Source organism: Trachurus trachurus (genome assembly GCF_905171665.1).
Source record: "Trachurus trachurus genome assembly, chromosome: 24".
Classification (NCBI taxonomy): Eukaryota; Metazoa; Chordata; class Actinopteri; order Carangiformes; family Carangidae; genus Trachurus; species Trachurus trachurus.
The window spans coordinates 11,960,803-11,976,569 of record NC_139910.1 but is presented as its reverse complement, the minus strand read 5'-3'; the positions used below and the strand labels follow the sequence as shown (position 1 = coordinate 11,976,569).

At 43.2% G+C, this 15,767-nt stretch overlaps 1 protein-coding gene across 1 annotated transcript in view; it reads right to left on the bottom strand.

Moving 5' to 3' along the window:
- fut8b (fucosyltransferase 8b (alpha (1,6) fucosyltransferase)) overlaps positions 1 to 7,366 on the bottom strand; it is a 96,422-nt gene extending 89,056 nt beyond the window's left edge. Inside the window, exon 1 of the mRNA XM_084000937.1 lies at positions 6,945 to 7,366. The gene's annotated coding sequence lies outside the window, so the exon portion shown is untranslated. The remainder of the gene's footprint in view (positions 1 to 6,944) is intronic.
- Positions 7,367 to 15,767: the final 8,401 nt, after the last annotated feature.

The following is a 15,767-nucleotide window of genomic DNA, read 5'->3' as shown; positions in this document are numbered from 1 at the left end:
GAATCAAGGAGTTGGCAGACATTTGGCACTTGGTATTTGGAAGTCTATCCTCCCTACATCCATGCAGAAGATATTTGTATTTGCAGTGTCTGGATGCAGATTTTGCTGGATATTCACCGTGTCACTGCTGTCTGATTGCTACCCTGCCGTCTTCCAGAGCGCCGTGCTGGGCCAGGTGACAGGACTCCTGCAACGGAAATCCAATCAGGCCAATCCTCTACGATCCCTCGCAATCCTCTCAGCCGCCGCCCTACACTACCAGCCGCGAGTAACACACACTGCACATGCCACACACACTTAACAATGAACTCTTTGATAGATATGGAGATGGACACGCGCACATTAACCACCTCACCTCGTGTGAACTTGGCACAGACGTCGGGGGCGTTGAGTGCTAAGTGAAACACTGAATCCCTTCCAGCTAAGAGGACTAGAGGACAGTGACGCTGACCCTCCACTCTGACTTCTCAACGGAGGTCACAGAGATGAATTTACCCCTTAGGGGATCAATAGTGGAACAGCAAAAAAAAAGGAAAAAACACAAACACAGCCCCCTGCCATGACAAACAAACCCTCCAGAAAGCAGGAAAGGCAACAATGACATAAATAGCCCCCCTGCCTGTGAGAAAGATAATGCAGGCCTTTCATCATGGTCCAGGTCCCACTTTCCAGGAGCCCGGGGTGGGACTCTCTCAGGACCTGTGGGGGAGGTCACATGCAGGCCACCCAGTACTGGCCAGGACTGGATCAGATACCACTGGCTAAATGGAGGCCATTCAATAATCCTCATGAGTGTGGGTAGAGGTGGAGTGGCTGTTGGGAATTTGGGCTTCCTGTTGAAAACAGCATAATATCCACAAACCCCTGTGCAGAGGCAGGGCTGTCAAACAACCTTTCTACCCATGAGTGGGAAATGCACCCATTCTGTCAGATGGACTCATGGTCTTGTTCTTTTCTGTCCCTATGTGTGCGTCTTTGTGGGCCTTTGCGTTCTGCGCTCAGGCCGCAGAATGAAGTTGGGCTATTGTCACTGTGATCCTAATGGTCAGCATCTGGCTCTCTGGCTCTCTTGTTTTATTTTTTGGGGTGGGGTTGGAAAGAGGTTGGTGATCTGACTGCTTTATGCCTCCGGCTGCGCAGCTGTCCCAATTACTACCTCTGTCTCCTCTCCTAATTTCCCCTCCATTCCCATCTGCCTCTCCTGCTCTCCAAATTTCTGTCCCATCCATCCGTGCATGCCACTGGTGTGGGTTTGTGCTGTCAGGATGCTTCGGTGCTAGAAAAAAAGCCCCTTTTGGAGACTGAAGAAGGTTTGGATCCTGTTTTAAGTTAGAGGCTGTGGGGTACACAAGATCCAAAGAGTGTATCTTGTCAGGCGGCTGAGCATTTTTAGCAGCATCCCTGAATCCCTCCAGCCCTCCATGCCTGCTCTGATCCTGGCCTGAGCTGTGGACTCAGAGGGGCTGACATGGCTGTTTGATGGGCCATGAGCACTGAACATCAGGGGATTTTGTCGGTAGGTGGGTGGTTGGTAGGTTGGTTGGTTGACAGGGAGCAGGGGGGTTGGGTGGCTGATTGTGTCCCGCAGTCAGTCGCTCAGCAACTTCAGATGAGCTAAAAATTCTCCCTGTGTGTCATACCCATGTGAATTCAGTTCCTTGTGGGAAGGAGGCACCACAAACTTCACTGCATTCTTCTTGCCTTCATGGCAAACATTCAGAGACACAGTGAAAAAACTAGAATAAATACACACAGACAGGTTGAGATATAAGTATATTGAAAGCAGTATAGGTACGAATTAATGCAAAGGCACACAGGAGACGGTGCAACAAGGGGCAGTTAAGTGCTTCCTACTGAAAAGGGGGAAAACGAGGAAGGAGAGAATTTAAGTGCAGCATGTGGATGGGTACATGCCTATTTCTGGATGGCTCCAATGAGCCGAGAAGAAATGTCGTAAGACCCACTTCCCAGCTCAGGCTGCTGCAGCAATAACTCCCCGAGATACAGCAAAAGCAAGCACACATAAGTGAGTGTGCACACACACACATATCCTCTCTGATGTGAGTGCACCGCAGGCTGGGCAGCCTCCCTGCAGGGCCAAACAGAACCAGGGTAACATACTCTTTGAGGGGAAGTCCAGGTCAGGATCTCTGACTGGTCACAACAACAGTAAGAGGGACAGGGCGCACTCAGAGCCATCCCTCAACCCAAACGCAGGCCAGTACACACAAACATCCTCCCAAAACCCACTCTAGACAGCTGTGGCCGAGGCAGTGTGTGATCTAGATCCAGTCGCTACACAAATCCAATCTGATGCCACATGGCTATGGGGCCAAGCTCCTATTGTGCCTGTCTGACTGAATTCCCTTTCAGATCTCCCCTTCTTCCACCCTGTCTTCAGACATTCAGCTGAGTAAGACAGGTAGACAAGCGGCGAGGCATTTAGACAGGCAGAGAGCAGGGCAGGCCTGCTGGGGCCTTTTCATTTTCTGCTGCCGGAGAATGCTATCAGCCTGGATCAGGCTAGCCTGCTCAAGCTGATCTCCAGCAGCCTCACGGCCCGGCCCCGCTTTTCTCCATGGAAACCTGCCCCACACTCGCCCTGTGATTGGCTCGTACGATCACTAGACAGACACTCTGTCTTACAATTCAGATAATAATGGCCCCTCCGGCAGGATGAGAGCAGGATGAGAGTGATGGCACAAAGGCCTTTTTCCTACAGATTTTGCCCTTTAGAAACACTGCATTCTGCAAGCTCACAAGAAGCTATACGAGGCTGCAGGTACGCTGCTGCACATGGCCCGCAGTCGGTTAGCTCTACAGTCTTTACCCTAATGCACAAGACATCATTAACATTCTCCACAAAGTCATTAACATCTTAAGAGGTTAATGAATATTTTCATATCTCTATGTTGGTGTCTTAAAAAGCCTACAGCGGAGAGAGGAGAGAGAAAACAGACACCAAACTCTAGTCTCACATGATAAATGCCAACCAAATGCCAGCACTGGACATACAGTGATTGTTCGCTGAACCATGTGCATGAACCAGCTATTTGTTATCTTCCTTGTCTTGACATCCCAAGTCTTTCATAATAAGGATCAGAAATTGTTGGGTGTCCATGTATCCCTATATGATAATAACAATATTTCCCTTCCTCAAAGCAGGAACAATGGAGGCAGAGGCTCCCTTTCAGTGACTTCTGCTCTATTTGCAGTACATTATCTTGTTTTGGGGAGCTGAAAATCACTGCACAGAGATTAACAATACCAACAAAACAATGCAACCAGATGAGGCTTCCTTTTTTGGTTGCATTGTTTCATGCAGCTTGCTACAAGCGTTGCCGTGTCTTGCATAGCCTCTTCACTTCAAAATGTGTTGTTTGTTTCCTGCGCTGTAGCTCTATTCAGCCTTCTCTTCTCATCCGTCTGACGTTCTCTCAAAAAAAAAAAAAAAAAACGGCTATATCTGGGACAACAGGGTGCAAAAAGGGGATGTATACACAGCACACTGAAGCCAATATCAAGCATTATACACACACTGTACACTGAGCCAAAACACTGTGATGCTTGAAATTAGAATGGCTTTTCATGCAAACAGAGGCTGCTGTGCAGGTGACAGGCTGTTATTGCAGACAGAACTGAAATGAAAAACAAATCCAAGTGCTATTTTAAATAAAACTCCACTTGGCGGTGGATTGCTGCACTAAACCAAACAGAGAAATGGTGCTCGCCACGTGACAAATGTGCACAGTGTTAAACACAGATAAAACTATAAAATAAAGTCACCGCCCATTTCTTCTGCTCGCCGCACTGCATCTAACCTCTTTGGCAGAGCAACACTAATATGTTTAATGAACTCATTAGTCAAGAATGAAGACAGACAGTGGCATGATGCATGGAAAGTGGAAGCACAAAGGACAGAGAGAGAGAGAGAGAGAGGGAGAGAGAGAGAGAAAATAGGAAGGGAAACGAAGAAAGGGGAAAGAGAGAAAATAGATCAGTTGAAGTTGGGGGGGGGGGGGGGGGTGGAGGGCGGGGGGTGCTACTTCTCTAGAAAGCACAGCCTCCTGTATTATAGATGTGATATCGTGTGTCACAGTAGGTGCATGGCAGCAAATGCAACATTTGTCCAATGCAATGAGCTCAGCAACGCGGAAACGACACAATCTGGGCGACACAATCTGCAAAAACCTTCAAACCTGCCAAGTAAATTTCTAGGGTTAGTTGGAGTGTTATCACAACTATTTGATTTAAAAGCATTTTTTTTTTATTTCCATCAACAAATTAGGCAGCCTAAAATGAACTGCTCTGATGTTATTATTTGCACTGGGCTGATATATAAATGGGTCCACCCATGGCTATGCCTATTCATTCCAAAAATGGCAAAGCCCAGATCAAAGCAAATTGTTGCCAAAGCATGAGTCACTTTTCTTTATGTAAAATAATTGGCCCCTGACAGTTTTTAAGCAGTTCAAATTCAAACAGGCGTCTATCTGTAGCAGCACAGTCCCTGGCACTGGGATCCAAGACAACAGCTCGCCTGCTGTGGCATAGACATAGGCTGCTGTCACCGCAGTATATATATACACGCCTGTTTACTTATTCATGAATGGATTAGGGCTACTAACTCAATCAATCTGGTTCCAGTTACCAAGGCTGACTTTATTAGATAACATTAATGATGCATTAGCCGTCCATAGGTGTTGAGTTTCTCCCCTGTCAGCAGCTACAATTCAAATGAGGACACAATGGACAATGGCTGCAAAGGGATCGAATCTTGGGGATAATCGTGTCACTACACAACATGACGGGGTAATAATTTATCGTCGAACCATTATCTGTCAAAGAAAGAAAAATCACTTGTGCACAGAAGAAATACACCTTGTAGCCACAAAATATTGTGCTAATTTTCCATTCAAACTGTCTTATTAAAAAGAAGACTCTTCCTTGACATGCTTTGATTCTGGCTTTTGTTCTGTAATCATGACAATATTACACCCACCTACATTTTTTACATGCCAACTGGTGGCATGTTGAAGGCGTGCATCCTCTAATGGGTGCCCCTGCTGGGGAAGTGAACCTTAACTATTCCCAAGTGCTGGCGCCACCAGTCAGCTGAGCTCCACTGAAACACAAACACAACTGTCTGTGTACGTATGTGGGTGCTGCCATCCACATTATCATCACATCACCATTATCAGGGCTCTGTGTGAGGAGGGTGATGGTGAGGAAAGACTCCTCCCCGGAAAATATGAGCCATTTCATTTCATAATCACCTATCAGAGAGACTTTATTACACAGTCAACAACGCCACTGGATACGGCAAACAAACGCACACCTGGATGGGGTTGATTATTACATAGCAATCCTGATAGTAGCCAGCATCACTAAGGCTGAAACACAGGGAGCTTTGTCTAGTTGCCACACATCAAACACAATGAAGGAAAAGACACTAAATGACTGAGAGAGAAACTTAGTGTTGTAGCCAAGACCATCTAACCCAAGACCGAGGTCAACACCAAAATCAGAGCATTTCAACACCAAAATCAGAGCATACGACCAAGACAAGACCTATCTTAGACTATCTTACGGTAATTACCTTACAGTTATTGAATTACATAAACCAAAGTGACAGAGAGAGACATTTGCTGTTAAAAAGGTGTCACTGCAGCTTTGGTCTTGACTGGTCTTGAGAAAACAAACCTGAGTCCAGCTCGACTGAGACCAAGATCTGGAAAATGTGGTCTCCAGACTGCAGGTCTCCAGACTAACTTATCTTACTAGGAGCACGGTGGCCCCTAACTTAAGATTTTAGGAGCTCAAGCAGAAAATTTAAGGGTGCACACACTGTAAATCGACTTGCAAAGCAAATATTCAACATTTCCTTTTCAGAATACATTGGCCTGCCACCTGTAATGACAGATATCATAGTCTTTGAGTCGCCCCTTCCTGCAAGTAGATTAAAAATGTACTTGCATTGTCTCAAATTTTAGGGGCAAAATGCTTCCCCTTATTTAGGGTGCAGTCTGGAGCCCTGCAATAATAGCTACTATAACACAGGAGAGAATGAAAGAGAAAGAAATACAGAGAGAAAGAGACACACTTGTCATAGCCTACACCTCCCGTCTGTCATGTGTCTTCATTTTCACGTTGTGTGTCTGTGTGTGTATACAAAGGTGGAGGTCAAACGTCATTTGTCTCTCATTTAAAACCGTATCAAGCCGAAGATGCCGACGACACAACAGAAACAGAAAAACAGACGCAGCTAGCTTAGAGGCTACACGCACCCAGCACTGTTGATGCCTTTAGCCGCGTTAATAAAGCCTGATAAAAACCGAAACCCGCTTTGATTTCCTCGTTCATTCATCAACACTGCCTCCAAAGCCCAGGTAACGGTAAAGGGAGAAGAAAAAAAAACAGGTTACTCCCTGGGGCCGACGATGTTAAGCGGATATCACTGTGTAAAAAAAAAAAAAAAAAATGTTGTGAACATGCCCACTTGCCTCAACGTCTCTCCGACAACGCAGCAAAAGGAGGACGCGGGTTAGTTAGTCAGTCAGTTAGTTAGTGGGGATGTAACGTAACGTAACGTAACGTAACGTTGTAGCCTAGGCTACGTTGAGCAGCAGCAGCAGCAGCAGCTCCAACGTCCGTCTGAAACCAAAGCGACCAAAAAAAATAAGAAAGACAGAGGAAGGAAGGAGGAAAAAAAATAGCCGTGTAGCCGCTGCTGTAGGAGGAATAACGGATCCGAGGTATCCCTGCCTACCGTGACCGCTATGTGCGACGCAGAAGCAGAAGCAGCAGCAGCGGCGGCGGCAGCAGCAGTCAACAGGCCGGGGGATGTAGCGGTGTAGCGGGGGGAGATCTCTGTCTGCCGACCGTCGCTGCTCCCTTCTTAACATTTCCGCCATGCAACCAACCAGCGCTATTAACCATCTTACCTTGTCATGATATACGCCGCCCGGCTTCCAGCGGCATCCGACTGGACTGGACGGCTGCTGCGGAGAAGGAGGAGGAGGAGGAGGTGGAGGTGGAGAAAGAAGAAGAAGAGGCAGGGTCTGACTGACGCAGCAGGGGCAGTCGAGATTTGTTGCTCCAGAAAACGGAGAGAGAGATAGAAGAGAAAGGCTGCGGCGGAAACAGGAACTGGCGGAGCTGGGATCTCCGAATACGGCAGTCGAGGCGAGGGTGCTCTGTGGGGATCTGCTGGACGGCCGCTGTCAACCAGACTACAGGGGGAAGACACTCAACATCCTGTCTGCGCTTTTCAAAATAATAGCCTCAATTTTTCCACAGAGTAGTCAGTCGGTTAGTTAGGTTGTTTAGCTTGAAAAACACATGGGCAAATAAACGAACAAATAAATGCATATATAGAGAGAAAATAAAAGCATAAATTAATACATCTGTAAAAACATCAAACAAACAAATACATCCATCCTTACCTAATTAAATGAAGTAGGCTATGTAGGCCTACAAGAAGGAAATAAGTGAGTAAATAAGTAAATTATGATTATGATTTATTTCTGTTTGTCAACTGTTCTTCATCAAGGTATTGTGGGGTATACTTAAGTCTAATGTAAACAGATTATTTTTCTTTATTTGTAGGCTATTTGGTGACATAGTAGTTCATTTATCAGAATATGCATTTGTTATGCTACCAAATGAGTCACATATCTATCTATCTATCTATCTATCTATCTATCTATCTATCTATCTATCTATCTATCTATCTATCTATCTATCTATCTAGTAGCCTACTGAATTAAATATAATTTGTTTGTTTTTTTGTGGAAAACATCATGAACTGCCTCTGTTGTTGTTTTTACTTCTTCTTTTTTTTACTTCCATTTTCTGTGTTTTAATTCTAACATACTGTATTTTCGATGATAATTTTGAAATAAAGATGTATGATCACATTTATGCGACTTTGTCGTTCAGTGTCTTTTATCTTGGAGGCGCAGCGGTGTGACTTCCGGCTCGTACCCGGCTCTGGTTGTCTGACTTGACTCCGGCTGATGCAGACCGTGCTGGGGGAGTCAGATGGAAGTGGAAGCTGCAGTGCGCGAACCAGTGTCGGGTTGTTGTACTGCAGGCGGGCTCATACGGTGGCATGCACCGATGCCACCGAGGCGAGGTCACAACTCCACCCCCACCCCCCCTCCACCTCCACTCCTCCACTCCTCCTCCTAAAGGATGACAGCCTGTCCGACCTTCACACTGGGCTCAGCAGCATCGGTGCAGGGCAGAGCCTCTCCAAGACATAGCCTACCACTAAGCCTAATGTCATAAGCAGACCTCACACATATCGGAACTGACCATACTGACACCCACCGATACTCCACCATTACTCATCTCCAACCACCTGAAAGATTAATGGTCTCACATCCCCCTTTCCCAATGCAATCAGCACAAACTACATCTCAATTATCTGTTAAGAAAAACCAAACACAGTATGCTTAGCTATTTTTGGGTTGGTTGAGATAACAACTGGAGTAAAGGAGTAAAACAACAACAGAAGATGTGCAATAAAACAAGGAAATCAAAAGTGAAAGTGTTGCCATAGTGACTGTGGTTAGTTCAAAATGAAAGCCCCTGGGTGCTGGGGTGAGCCAAGGATTTGATTTCTCAAAAGCTTTACCTTGTCAAATAAATCAATAATCTCTGTGAGGTTGGATACCTGTCATAAGAGCAGTGTGAGAAACTGTGAAATTGTGTAATTGTGTGTGTTTGGGTGTAATGTTGTAGAACCAGTGCTGACAGCCTGCAGGGGTAAATTAAAACAGTGATCAAGAACAGTATGTTCTCAGCATAAGTAAACTAAACCTTTAAGTCCTGTTGACTTTATTGCATTTCACAACTTTAAAGCTTATTGAGAGGTAATTTATTAATTTGCTGTAAACAAAAATAGCATAATTCATCATATTTAGTAGTAAGTATATAAGTAGCTAAGTGGACAGGGCTTTAGACCTACTCATCAGTCACACCACTCCAAACCACTGTACACTGTAAGGCTGCACATAATCGCACTCAGCAGTCTTCCTGTGAAACCTGCTTATTCAGTAATTCACTGTCATGGTTCAGACTACATGACATTCATTTTACAGTAATTTGAGCTGGTCAACTGTACGTATATGCAGCAGAAGTTCATCAACTTGACCGACTCCACAAAGCTTCCCTGTGTGTGCCTCACTATGTCACATGAAGAATATGAGTGCAGCAGCTGTTATTTAATGTGTAAACATCCATTCTGTTCATATAAGTTGTTGGGGTCAAGAAAATCTCAGTGAAGAGTAAAGAGAGGCCAAGGGCTGCCTGTGTGGATGGCTGCTGTGCAACAGTAAACAGGCTTTCAGGTGGCAATTTGTTGCCCTTGAACATGTAATTTACTGTGCAACTCTCTGTGAACTACTGTATATGAATGTTTTTATCCCCCGTCCTCCTCCTTTTTTTTTAGACTCACTTGAGAATTAAGCCACTAAATCAAATTCATAATACCCAAAGGCTTTTCATTTGTTGCTGCTTCAAAATCCATCTTTGAAAAATATCCTGCTTGCCTCAGAGAAGTCTCACTCTCGTGGAGGGGAGCTGAATCACAATAACAACCCCCACCTGCTTTTAGCACACAAATATTTTCCATCTTACTTAGTGGCTCTGAACCCGTAAAAGCTGATGCAGTAGCGCCACCATGTGGTGCAAAGGATGCAATGCATTGTCTCTGAGAGAGGGGAAAAGATGAGTCAGTATGGGGTGGTTTCTCGAGAAGGCTATATGACTCAGGAGACATTTCAGTCATGTGTCATCCGCCAGGAAAATAAACACATCACCGTGGTTAAATGCGTAAACCACCCACCTACACCTCCCTGACCACATACACGGGAGAACTTTGTCTGTCCGCTGTGATAACATCATCACTGTTGGTGTTCTCAGTGGGGAGAAGGCAGCTCGATCACTGCTGACCTTTCCGTCGGCGTTGACCTTTTCAGATTGAGATACTGGGGTAGAGAATCTAAAGGGAGAACACGGGAACTCTACTCAATTTAAGGATGCAGAACCAGCATGGATTACTGTGAGCCAGATGCTGCACTTTGTATGAAAATGCAGGCTGATAATGAGACTGGACCGCTATTACATTCTAAGAAGATGAAGAAGAAAAAAATCCAAGATGTGAGCAGGCTTTTAGAGGCGTGAACAAATGCACATTGGGCAGAGTGTCACTTACCATGCCACGAAATGCATCTCATACTATGAAACTAACAAAATGGAACCGAATAATTAAAATATGATTAGAGCATCATTAGAATATCATTACCAACATTAATTTGTAACACTTGGGAAGGAATGCATCACCGTGGCACTAATAAAGCCTTTCCAAAATATATTTCTCTGTGCTACTAAACATTTTATGAAATGTTTGACACAGAGAACATTTTAATTATGAAATACATTTCATGGGCATTCTGCTTCAGAGCTGTCCAAGATCTTATTATTCACAACATGTAATTGCAACATCCCTACTTCATTTCTGGCTGGGGAGCTTTGTGGGTGAAGAGCATTTCGGGGATGGTAACATCCTGTGCATTCAAAAGACGTGGTTAGGAAAGCAAGATCTTCTGCACCGCAGCCCTCTATTGAGGAGCAATAGACTGGAATCTTAAGTGTGATCCATCTGTTCATATTCAGCAACATAATCATAATCAACACTGATTGTTGTGGGGCACTGAACTCTGATCAACATGGCATTTGTAGCTGACTGGACTCAACCTGTGTTTATCTCAATGGGGGACAATTTGTCACGTATTCAGTGAAGTATTCCCTCCTGTACACTATTTAACATGTGATGAAACAAGAGGTGTATCATGGGTTTTTACCTGCATTATTTTATGAACAACAGCACCAGTGGAGCCCGTGGTGGCCTAAATATGCCAGGCCAAACTGCACTACTCAAGTAAAGTGAAGGTAAAGTGAGGTCTTTTTATGAAGGCAGAATTAGACCAGTGGAATAAAACCTTCAGGTGTTTGAAGCCTCTTTAAAAAAACAGTATTGTACTGCTTGTGCAGAAATTAAACTTTTGAGAAATGAGAACACTAGGAGGGTTGGTTTTTGCTTGCACGGAAATTGCAAATTAAAAGTTATAATGAATTTTGAAATGAGGTCAGAACCAATAAAGCCCCTTTTGACCCCCAACGCTGACGGTGTGAGTGGCACAGATGGAATTGTTCGTTTGTGGCAGGAGCGTTATTATGACTTGTTCAGGCACGGCTTGTGCTGCCGTCTTGACCAGGTCTCTTGAATCTCAGTGGTACCTTCCTGGCTAAATAAAGGATAAGTAAAATGGTGTATGAATAGTAAGAGAGACCAACCTGCTGTTAATGATGTTGGCTTGACTCAGGGTGCGATAGTGAAGCCTGATGAGATGTGTAGACTGTACTGATGAAGTGTCTTCATGGAGACTATCCATCATGTAGAAGCTGGTATTCAGCTGGTGAACGCTTCTTGGTTTTGACAATTGTAAATATAGTAGTAGTGATGGTAGATTATTTTGAACACATAAGAAATTGCACATATATATATATACAGTATAACTTAAAGGGATAGTTAAACATTTGTCCCATTGTCGGTGCAAGCTATTTTTAGAACGGCGGAGCAGAGCCGCGAGCTGCTCAGAGCTGAGCGGAGATTCATGGGATTTCTTGGTTTCCCTCATCAAATTCATCAAATACACAATCCAACAGAAACTCCAAAACGCTGTCGTGGACAAGTTGTGACCTGCACATACACCACGCTATGAGATAATAACAGAACAGAACGAGTCTGAGTTGTTTTCGAGTCAAACGCAAAGACTGATTGCCGAGAAACTGCCCTGACAGGAACACGCATCTGTGGTTTTGCATGAATTTACCTAGAAAACAACTCCGTCTCGTAACGTTCCATTATTATCTCATAGCGTGGTGAATGTGCAGGTCACAACTTGTCCATCAGAGCGTTTTGGAGTTGTTGGGTTGTGTATTGATCAGTTTGATGAGGGAAACCAAGAAATCCCACGAGCCTCCATAGCGTAGCTTTGAGCAGCTCGCCGCTCTGCTCCGCTGTTCTAAAAATAGCTTGCACTGACAATTAAAGGTAACCAAACAACTCCTAAAACTATTACTACTATTACTACTATTATGGCAATGGGCCAATTTGCCAAAATGTTGAACTATCCCTTGAAGAGTTAAGAGTTAGTATAGGCTTGAACTAGAAGTTTACAGCAATGCCTAGACAGCAAATTAATTAGATACAAAACATGTAATCATCATTTTTGATACATGGCAAACCAAATGAATGATAGATTAGAATGATAAGGTACAGACAGAAGACAGATTATACTCTTTGTCACATTATCATGATTTTATTGCAAGCTCCAGTGGGTGGCACTGATGCACAGGGTTTGTTCTACAGTATCTGTAAGGCAAAGAGTGTGGGTTAACCAAGCCATGGTGTTACAATACAGACCAACCCAAACATTGTTACAAACTGAACTACCAACATGCAGCTACAACAGTATCTCTGAGGAAGATGGTGATGGAGTGAAAACTTTTGTCAAAGGTCAAGGGGGTGAAAACACAGAGGCTTATATGGAGGAAGTCCCAGTTTGGCTGTGCCTATATGGAAGTTGAAGCTTTGTTGTTTTTCAGGGTGGTGATATCTGGAGCGAACTAATCCACAAGACAAATCTGCTCAGTCTCCTGGAATTAGATGTTTAATTCTGAACAGAGGAAAGCAAAGAACAAACACCTGCTTCAAGGTAAGACAGCTTGCTCCATTATGGGCTCTTTAATGTTTATTACTGTTTTTAATGAGCACTGCAGCAATTTGTTACACCATCTCATCAATGCTTAGCTAACTAGTTAGCCTCTATTTAATGTCAGTGTCAATTACAGACAGGTAGCTGAATGATTTAAGATTTAGATTGGTGTCCAAATGATGGATTTGGATGGAAAATAGAGTCATTTTGTTTCCACAAAAACAATAACAAGGTCTGATTCAGTGTGTGTACACTGTGTGAAGCTCTGTCTACTTTGATGCTACCCTGCAGCTCATTCAATCTTACAATTTGCCTGTAACACTGTACAATTATAATATAATGTGGGACTGCACAATAATTTAATGCTGCTCGGATTCTATCGTGTTCATACCATGTTTTAAAGTGTCATTTGAAATTGGTAAAACTAGTGATTAAAGTTTTGTCTGATTGCCAGAGCTCATCACTGCATCACGTATATAAATTTGCATACATTTGCATTATTATGTACAGTATGCAGCTGATCAGCTGTGATGGAGATATAATAGGAGACATATGGAGAAACATCCAGTGGCCTCCAGTGATGGCACGAGGAGCTTCCTGTATGTTTGAAGATTTCACAGTGTTCGTCATATACTGGTCAACAGGAATGCACCTATATGTCAGATAGTGATAAGACATTTATGTATGGGAGAGGTAGGATAAGACGACTGTGTCGTGGCTCTATTTGATGTGTTTTGTGTACATTATGTTTGATGAGGATTCAATGCACTGAAACAGCAATTTATGGTTTTCACAATATGATAGACACCATATGTTTTTACCATACCTGTATTTTAGTGATATAAATCAATGAGTATGACTGTGACTATGGTATTAATTTACCAACACCGCGTTATTTAATTACATTTTGTTTATTTGTGTATTCCATGACATCGTGGATGCTGAGTTTTGTCTGAGTCGGGTATTTCATGCCACGTTTCATGCTACATATGCATGCAAATTGAGCATGCTATCTCAAAGGAGGGTCTCTAGTTTATTAAGACAACTTGTTTCCTAAAGTGAAAATTTCACTCAAATTAAAATTTCCTCATAAATTCCAAATCTGATTAAATACAATGTAACAAATTGTTGTTCATTTTATGATTAGCCAACACTTCAATTTAGTTTGATTGAAGTGAATTTCTGCCAGCTGTGTAAATGAATCTCATTGGGGACAGACATGTGGTCTCGTTTTCAGTGTTGCTGCAGCAACACATTTTCCATCTTTATTTAATTAGAAAAGAATGGTGGTTTGTGAATAAACTAATCTTGCAAGATGATGTTTAAAGCTTGGACCAATCTGTTGAAAGTAAATAAATCATTTATAAATAAAAGAAATGGAAGTAGAAAATGTATGAATACAGGAGTAAAGAGAGGAGGAGGTTGAATGAAGATAATAAGCATTTAATATACAGTATTTGACATTAATGCTAAGGTATAAAGGTTCTTTTTTGAAAAGAAGTTCTTTATATGGTCAATTTTATCATCTCAGTCATTTGAGAGTCATATGAATAAAGTTGTGAATTTACTGTGAAGGTCTTTCAAGGCTGTCACTGTGAGGAGCTAAATATTGGTGTCACAGTTTGTCCTTGTGTTCGTCGACGGTTGTTCTAGATTGACACAGATAGCCTCCGTCTCATTCCCTTTGCAAACTGCTCATCTTCTCTCTCTGAAATAAAACACTGCTGCCTGAATCTGAACCAGCGGAGGGAGCCATTAGCAGGTCGCGAGCGTATTCAGCAGAAACTGAATAACACCGTTTGTCTACTTGATGTATGGGTCTGGGCACTGCCTGTTCATTCAATGAATATCAAATAAATGGGTTGACTTTGGAAAAAGGTTTTTAAGCTGTAAGAACACGGATCATGTTACTGTGCTGATGCAACACACGTGAAGGCTTGTCCTGAATCTTAAACACTGTCTACCTCCTCAAACCTGATGAAAATACATCTCTTAATGCAGGTCTTGCGCAATAAAACAAACTTGAACATGAACTTCTGCTGTAATAAATATCTATGATCTATGTCATGTTGCAGGGCCCCTGTTCAGCCTTGTGCATCCTTCAGGTTTTCACTACGGTGCACATACAGCCTCTTCACATACCCCTGCAGATTTTATGAGATCACCACCTGCATTTATTATAATTACAGCTGTTAAACAGCTGCCACATAAAATACTTTATGTACAACAAGCTGCTTTTGGATGTAGAAGCAACCTCTAGAAAAGTAAATAATCACTGACATTTACCTTGAGTTCATTTATTCCATTTTTAAACACTAGATGGCAGTGTTACATCATATCTGCACAGTGTCAGTGTGCAAAATCCTGCACAGCACTGTAAATCCAGCAGGCCACAGCAGCATCCGCACATGTTTGTCGTGATATTTAAATTGCATGTTGTGCTGGACTACACTCTGTGAAATCCCCCCTTTTTATTATGTGTGTATTCTGTAATCCCTGTGTACTTTCTCTATTTCCTGTCATGTTCAGCCTCTCTCTGGGAGAGGCCTCTGGGGATATGTAAATGTAGCCGGTACTTAAACTGGTTGAGTAAAGAAAGTGACGCCTCACTGTTGGTGGAATTCAGATGAACGCTGTGATTACAGGAGGCGTGCTAATGCTTGTCATGCTGCCAGCAGGTGTCACTGAGGTTTCCTCACAGTGGAGCAAGCTGAGCCTCTCACTGCGGTTTCCACCTAACCTGTATCACCATGCCTTGATTTCTGCCCACCCGCAGTGCTCAACATCACCACTATCATCATCATTATCGTCATCATCCAAATCATATATGGATTAGGCATGGTGTCCTATTTGCAGCATATGCATATGGTATATAGATGACAGCAATCAGGACACTGAGGTGCAAATTCATGGTGGTAATATTAATGAGCAGAGAAAGTCACTGTGCTCAACATTTATGTTGTCACACTATAATAAATC